The sequence below is a fragment of the Panthera pardus genome, unplaced genomic scaffold (genome assembly GCF_024362965.1).
Source record: "Panthera pardus isolate Hobbes unplaced genomic scaffold, ASM2436296v1 HiC_scaffold_16, whole genome shotgun sequence".
Lineage (NCBI taxonomy): Eukaryota > Metazoa > Chordata > Mammalia > Carnivora > Felidae > Panthera > Panthera pardus.
In genome coordinates this window covers 152,767,601-152,776,645 of record NW_026526721.1, presented here as the reverse complement: position 1 = coordinate 152,776,645, position 9,045 = coordinate 152,767,601, and positions in this window count along the sequence as shown.

The window sequence follows — 9,045 nt, the reverse complement described above, 5'->3', positions numbered from 1 at the left end:
GCTTCTCCCCATTAAGCGGCCCACACAGCTCCAAGGAGGCGGCCCCGCGTGCCCCCCACCTCATGCTGCTCCTCGATCCTTGACCCCAGCTCCGCACCTGCTCTGCTGGTTCCCGTTTGGCTGGTGAGCGTTCACCTCCCGAAACGGACCCAGCCACCGCCGTTCGGACTTTGTTGCTCTTCCTGGGATGAAGGCTCGTACTTGCTCTGCAGGGGCGTCCAATTTCCAACCAGGTCACCCCATCAAGGCCCGGCCCTCTTAGCCTATGTTGCATGGCCCTCCCACACCCAGGAGGAGCCCGCCGCGGCGTTGGAACTCATGGACCGTGAGGTCATGACCCGAGCCAAAGTCGGACGCTCAACCGACTGAGCCACCCAGCTGCCCCTAAATTATCTCCTGAATTGAACTATATAGAGAGAGGAGTTCAGAATTATCCACTTGCAGGTTGCTAGCTCATCTCAAAAAAATACACCCATCCATCAACCACCCAGATTCAGAAATACATTACCAGCCAGAAGCCACCCTCACGTAAGAAGCCCCTCCTTCCCCCTCCAAAGCAACCAATATCATGACTTCTGTCCCCAGATGTTAGTTTGCCTGTGTTTGAATTTACGTAAATGGAATTGTAAGTTATGTATTCGTTTAGGTCTGGCTTCTTTGGCTCAACATTGTGAGATTTAGCCACATCGTTACATTAGATTATTTTCATTTCTGTATAGTATTCCACTGAAGGAATGGATCCACCATAAACTATGTATTTATTCCAGTGTCTATGGGTTGTTGACTTTGCAGTCTGGGGCTAGTACAAGCAACACTTTTCTGATATCCTTGCACTAATTCTCCGGAGACGTATGTTCACGCTTTCGTTGGGTGCATACCTATGGTGAACTTTCTGTCACAGGCCCCAGCAGAGGCTGCAAAACAATTTTCTGGTGTTTATATCAATTGATACACAATTTATTACCAGTGGTATTTAAGAGTTCCAGAAGCCCTATTTCTCACCCGTACTTGGCATTATCAGTCTTTTTAATGCCAACTTTTTGGGTGTATAAATAACAGCAGTGCTACCTAGACCCAGGCAAGAATAGAAGCTTCTGGGCTGTAAATTTGAAGGCCCTGGTAGGCCCCTCCTATTGTCATACCCACCCCTGGAAGTCCCCTGGGCAAAGGCAAATCGGGCAACGAAAGACTCAACTATCAGAACATGCGAAGCCTCGATGATGTATGAACTACATTCCTTGAAGAGAGAAAGTAGATCATTATTTTCCCTGAAAAAATTTATAAAATGCTTTTTAAGAAACTTTATTATAAAAATGTTTTTACAAAAAAAAAAAAAAGAAACAAACATGAAGAAGAAATCCTAAGTGTGAATAACTAGGGAAAGAGATAAAACTTAAAGATTAACTCTAGACTACGTTACTCAAGATTATAAAAAACTAGATGAGGGGCACCTGGGTTAAGCATCCAACTCTTGATTTCAGCTCAGGTCATGATCCCAGGGTTTTGGGATCGAGTTCCCTGTAGGACTCTGAGCTGAGCATGGAGCCTGCTTAAGATTCTCTCTCTCCCTCCCTCTGCCACTCTTCCCTGCTCGCTCGCTCTCTCTCTAAAAAGAAAGAAAGAAAGAAAGAAAGAAAGAAAGAAAGAAAGAAAGAAAGAAAGAAATAATAATAATATGATATAAATATACTTCAAGGAAACATGGGTGAATTACTTTATAATCTTAAATCGGATGAGCCTTTTCTAATTTTGACTCCAAATTCAGAATGCTTTTCTCCACCTCCCCCCCAAATGTTAAGCAAAATACTCAGTTCTCATGAGCATGTTATGGAATCAGAGCCATTTAGGGGATACAAGTTAGTGAAAGTAACGCCCTCCAGATTGCCACTAGGAGACAGCCATGGGACATCAAGCCATGGGATATACTTTTAGGTTCCCTCTTAAAATAAAATCCTGACAACTCCTGAGCACGAAGGCTACTACACTAATCCAGGTATGGAGAGATGGTTTTTTTCCTTATAAAAATGAGGAAATTGAGAAGAGGATCCAGTTGGATGGGGTGACTTGAGGAGAAGGGGTGACTGAATTTGGTTTGAAATATATTTCCTTATCCCTCAACAGTTGACTGTCAAAAAAAGCTACAAGAGGTTCACAAAGTTGACTTGATTCAGTCATTGAGATTGTCAAGACAAACAGCCAATCATTAATAAATGCTTTGGCCATGTGCACTCCTCTCTACTTGGCAATTAACCTGCCAACAGTCCATCATGGTGAGCATTTAGGATTGTCCGCAGTCACCAAAATAAAACCAAAAGACTATGGTTTGGGACGATGTTTCCCTGGGTACCACCCAACATTCTGTTCTTGTCTAGAGTTTGAAAATGACCTTATGATGCGGGATTTCCAAGACAATTCTGCTTCCCTTTGTATGCCAGCCCTCTAGAATCCTAAGAAACGAAAGCGTCTGGTGCAGTGTGTATCACATAGTAAACAGTCACGTTATAGTCAGGTCTTTCTCAAATTCAAGGAAGACTCAGAATACCCTGGAGAGCCTGACCCCAGACAGTCTGCTTCAGGGAATCTGCATTAACACTCCCAAAGTGATTTGGATGTATGTGCTCCATGGATCTCATTGAAGAAATACTCCTATAGAATTGTTTCTCTGTCTGTGTGGTGGGAAAAAAAACCCACTTTTCTTTCATTTCCAGCCCACTACAGACTTACAGTTTTATAAAATATAATAAAAACGAATTGCTAGAAAAATGACATTTGGAAAAAACTGACACTTATATACAAATATAAGTCCAAATGTTTTATTAGATTCAGCGGGTACAACATTACATATCCACAAATATGTCAATTCATTGATAAATATAATCAGAACAAGTAAGAGAAGGGAAAGAAAACATCTGCGTGTCGCGTTCATCGGAAGGGTGCACAGAGGCGACAAACGTAGAGAATCATTATTACGGTCGTAACTTTGTCACCCCATGCTCATAACTAAACCAAAAATTATGAGTTAGCAGTTCCGCACCTTAAACGTCTACGCACACATTTTGGGCAAACACCAGGTACAGCGCCATTTAAAGACTTTAACGCAACAAATGGATTTGCTACCCTAAATCAGGTTGGCAAAGCGATTCACGAGGAATAGAGTAACTCTAAATTATTTCTGTGTCTCGTTTTAATAACATTCACAGACTCGTAGTAGATAAACCAGTCCCACGGAGGTATGTTGACATAAATGGAAGAAGGAGGTTTCAAGCAATTTCAACAGGTTCAAGTTGTTCATTTATGTGGCCCTTCTGGGCATGACTACTTTGCAGCTCAAAGTGACCGCCCGCAACTCACCGTGAGGCCACCGCAGAACTGGTCTAGGTTCTGTGCAAAGACAAAGCCGTTGATCATCGCTTGGGTGGCAGCAACGTCAGGTTGCTATCAAAATTCTAAATGTGTCCTCTGTATTTCCTTCCTCTCCTGCTAACGGGCTGGTCACCAACAGCGGGCCGACTAGTGTGGTCCTCAGACCACACTTTGAACAGCGCTGGTCTGGGGGGGGGGGCCTGAAAAATCAGCCCATCAGTTTTTCCCTCTGCAAAATCTCAAGGTAAATGGACACAACCTCTTTTAAACATCAGAGAGCTACTCAACTGTCTGCGAAAAGCTAGCATGTTTGGGGCAGAACATGTAACCGCTCAGGGCATCCAAAACCACGCGTAGGGGCAAAATGGCCGACGGACATTCGTGTCTTGCATTTTAAGTTTCTGTCATTTCCACACCACATTAACTTTACATTTATTTATAAGCAGTATGTTTTGTTCGAAATTCTTGTAAATAATAATTGTCATGTCACATTCGTAACGACATCAGAAGACAGCTTCAGCCAAACAAATCCAATTAACATGAACACATTGCGATTTTGCCAGCAAAGCAAGAGAGAAACCACAGGGATAAACTGGGACCGCAAAGGAGGCGCAGAAGTCAATTCTAAAGGTTCACATCAGTTCACACGCTGACTACTGAAGCCAGCCCCGCCGGCTGGAAAGTTCCAGCCTCACTGTAACAACCCAGCTAATCAACTGGTGTCTGCAGTCAGTCCGTACATGGGGCATATACTCCCGCCCCATAGGACACCAGGGAAGCCAGGAGTGGAGGCCATAACTTGGCTTGGGAATCGTTTGCAATTGTTTGACTTCTGTGAAAAACAGACTTCTTGTGGACCCATTGAGCTCTTCCACAGCATGGAAAGATTCTCCATCTGCCCCTGTGCAGCTCAACTCCCGCTTTGGGGCTCTGCGTGTCTCTACCCCACCTGTCTGTGTCACTGGCTCCCAATCCCTGCACCCCAGAAAACAGTCACTGCACAAGCGTGCCCCCAGGTCCTTTGTGCACACTTCCTGAATTCCATCAGCGTCCTCATGGCAGAAACAGCTTTCACCACTGTCTTTATCTCTGAAATGGGTATATGTATTTGCTTTTGGGACCTGATTCACAACACTCATAAGAACTTCTTCAGTCATGTTAAAAGCAAAGGGCGGGGGGGGGGGGGGGGGGGGCGCCTGAGTGGCTCAGTCTGTTAAGTGTCTGACTCTTGATTTCAGCTCAGGTCATGATCTCACAGTTCGTGAGTTCAAGCCCCCCATCGGGGTCCGTGCTGCCAGTCTCCTGAGCCTGCCTGGGATTCTCTCTCTCCCTCTTTCTCTCTGTCCCTCCTCCACTCACACACTCTCTCTCTTTCTCTCTCAAAATAGATAAGTAACTTTAAAAAAAAAAAGAACAAGAGAGAAGAAAAGGAAACTAACACGACAGAGCTGCTACGAGGCGTCAGGCACCTTGTGCTCCTACTGAGGCTAATCTTCCCAGGGACCCTGTAGTGCTTTCTTATTAACACCCGCCTTATCATTTAAGGACACTGAGACTCTAGAAAGTCAAGTGACTTGTCCAAGGTCATGCAACCAGACCAAGGTCAATGCAGATACAAACCCAAGTCTCTCTGATCCGGGGCCAAAGCTAGCCCCCCTGCGCGACTCCAGCCTTCCCCCAATTTTCACCCTCTCATGTTCTGCACATTCCTGGCTGTTTTGATGCATTTTCATACATAGTTACTTAGTTGGCTGCTTTGCCTTAATATAAAAATTATTCTTACCTTTTGAACGCAGGAAGTTGTCAATCATTATTTGGCAAATGAATGAGTGAACGCTGTGTAGCCTTTCAAATATATAACTAAATCATATATTTCAAAATGCCATGCAAGAAATCTGCAAAAACTTGTTTACTTAAACTCTGAAATTTGACCATTTTTATCATGACAAATCAGAGTTGGCAAACTATGGAATGTGAGTCAAACCCGGCCCATACCCTGTTTTTGTATAGCCAGCAAGCTAGGAATCTTTTTTTTTTTTTTTTTAATATTTAAAGAGTTGTTAAAAGAAAAGAAAAGAATATGTGATGGAGACCAGAGACCATATACGGCCTGCAAAGCCTAAAATATTTACAATCTAGCCCTTTACAAAATAAATAAATAAATAAATAAATAAGTTGCTGAACCCTACTATAGACGCTAAGAAATTATTATGCTATAACTATGCATTCTTAACAGGGACGATAGCACATAAAATTGATTTTCAGAGGAGTAAAAAAATTTTACTCATTTTATGCACCAACACTGACACACAATATAGGACATAAACAGCTACACAGTGTATCTGTGGTTTGAAATTCCAGGGGGTGGGAACAATTAGGGGGAAATGTCCAAACAGCCTCCTTAAGGGACCATAATGAAAAAGAGGTTGGGAAACACTGTGTCCCTTTGTAGCGAACATTCACGGAAGAGTCATTTCCATGTTCTTTCAGCCCACTCCAACCCACATCCCTCCCATAAAGCAGCCCTCCCTGTGGCATCAGCGGGCTCCACAGTGACATCTACAGTCAATAGTCTCATCTCATGTTACTAGACCTCTTACAAACTTTTGGAATTTCCTCTTCTTCCTGGCATATTTGTCTCTTCTTTTCAGCAACTCGACACTCTGTTGACTTGCCTCTTACCTCCCTGGCTCACCCTTTCACGGTGCCTTTTAAAGATGGTTCTTCCATCTGAATTTTGAATGTCAAAATCCCCAGGGCCACCCTAGACCCTTCCTCTTCTCTATGTCCCTAGCTCTGAGTGTCAGCTGCATGCAGAGGAGCCCCAAATTTGTATCTTTTCACCTCTCCCTGGGTTCTGGGTCCATATGCAGCCACCTTCTTGACATCTCCATGTGTGTTTTTTGTTTGTTTGGTTGGTTGGTTGGTTGGTTTTGGTTTTTTGGCTGGAGGAGAGCTGCATTATATTTCTATTTTAAGCCACAGATAGAACATGAGGATCTTTTCACCATGGTTTCACTCTAACTGATATAGCCAGTCAGTGGTGAAACAGGAAATGAACCTATGTCTGATTCCAAGACCCGTGTTGGCCCTTATATGTCTTCCTGATGTTCCTAGACAGGTGTGAGTACGACTTCTCAGTATGATAATATGGCCTCTCCCATTAAGGAAGATGTCAAGGAAGACTCACTCTTTGACACCTCTAGTTTGGTATCTGTAGGATACCACAAATGGTTGGAAATGTCAGGAAACTGTATTTCCCTCTGCTTCCAACCACCCTTGTCCTAACCCAGATATATCAGTTAAAATCTAGTCAGGAAAACAGAATCACTTTAGGTCTTTCCAGAAGAGAGGATTTAATACCGGGAACTGGCGAGACAAGCGATGGAAAACAAGATGGCGGAGCCACCCACAGACTTGCCACCTAAAGGGCTGGAAGGAAAGGAGAGATGAAGGTGTCACCAGAGTCCAGAAGCCAACCACAGGGAGAGTTGGGCCCATGAAGGCTGACAGAAGCTAGAGCCATAGAAGAGACAAAGCCTCTGCTGGGGATATCTAATGTACAATGACAGCAAATGCCCCTGGCTTCTTCCTTCCTCTTGCTAATCAGTCTTCCACCACTACCTCCATTGGCCAAACCTACCAAAACCCAGCCGACAAAGGAGTCTGGGGAAATAAGGAGTCTTATAACATGGAGCATAGCATGGTTAAGATGGAGAAAAGACAGAAAACCAAGTAGGAAGTGACCAGTCTCTCCTTCCTTGGTGAATGGCACGATCTCCACTGAATTACTAAAGCCAAATTATAGAAGTCATCCTTAAAGCTACCTTTTCTTTATCACTCATTTATAAGGCTAATATAAAGCCCTGAGAATTCTATCTCAGAAATACATCTGTCAGGGTGCCTGGGTGGCTCAGTCGGTTAAGCGTCCGGCTTTGGCTCAGGTCATGATCTCACAGTTCATGAGTTTGAGCCCCGCGTCGGGCTCTGTGCTGACAGCAGCTAGCCAGGATCCTGCTACCGATTCTGTGTCTCCCTCTCTTCCCCTCCCCCGCTTGCACTCTGTCTCTCTCAAAAATAAATAAATATTTTAAAAAATTTTTTTCATCAGTCTACTTCCCTCCATCTCACCCATTCTCACCCAAATCACCTTTATCTCTCACCTGGCCATCTGCAAGACCTCCACTGGTCTCCTTGCTGCCAATCTTGCCCTGCTTCCAACATGCCCATAGCCAATGTGATATTTTTAATACCAAATTATGTCATCTTCTGCTCAAAATGTTTGGTTTATTATTTTTTTATTTAAATTTTAGCTAGTTAGCATACAGTTCAATATTGGTTTCAGAAGTCGAATTCAGTGACTCATCACCCACATGCAACACCCAGTGCTCATCACAACAAATGCCCTCCTTAGAGCCCATCACCCATCTAGCCCATCCCCCACACCTCCCCTCCATCAGCTCAGTTTGTTCTCCATTGTCAAGAGTCTCTTATGGTTTGTTTCCCTCTCTTCTCTTTCCTCGCTGCCTTCCCATAAGTTCATCTGTTTTGTTTCTTATATTCCACATGAGTGAAATCACACAGTATCTCTTTCTCTGATTGACTTATTTCGCTTAGCATAATATATTCTAGATCCAACCATGTCCCCGCAAATGGCAAGATTTCACTCTCTTGATGGCTGAATAATATTCCATTGTGAGCAAACAAAGAGGTAAATATATGAAGTTAAGATATATAACTAAAATATGTAATGTCTTAGTCTGTGATCCCCCAGAAAGTGGATTTTGAGACAAAAACATAAATATAATTTATTTAGGGTGATAATCCTGGGATAGAGGAATGGGGACTGGGGAAAGCAAACCAGAAAAGGAGCAAAAGCCAATGAAAAGGTTCATTAATGAGCAGTTCACTTCTGTGGACAGCTGGAACTCAGTCTCACCAGGGCCTCTAGAGAAGCCACATACAATTGTCCACAGGAAGGGCAAAAGAGAGGTGCACTTATCGACCAGCTTCTGTCCTCAGTTTGTCATTAACCTTCTCATATTTCTGAACTATGGACACATGAATACTAGGCAGGTTCTTGCAAACAGGAAGTGGGCTGTGAAATGTAAGATGAAGCATGAGAACTATTCAGTATTTATTGTAAGACTATCAGTCCAGTAAACAGAACTAACATGTCCTCAGGTCTTTCTCTTTTCTGGAATGAGAGTAAAGGTATCGTTTAGACTTTGATAAGGTAACGGTTCCTAAAACAATTTTTTTTTTCTTTTCTTTTTCTGGGGACGGGGGAGGTAGGGCTGGGCTAAAACAATTTTTAGAGTAACCACTAAAAGAATGTAAACACTGTGCAAACTTACAAATGAAGGGAAGAGGAATTTTTTTAATATTTAAACAAAAAGAAAGTGGGGGAAAAAGGGTTACAGAATATAAAAAATAAACACACACACACACACACACACACACACACACACACAAAGCAGGACATTTAAACCCAGGTACATCTGTTTTTATATTAAATATAAATAAGTTAGATTTCCAGTTGAAAGGTAAAGATCATAAATCTGAAAGGCAAAATAAATAAATAGTAAAATTTCACCATGGGATATAAAACTGTTAAAATGATCAGCATTTGTTATCAAATTAAACACCTATGTAGTCAAGATGTCAATCCTTCCCAAATTA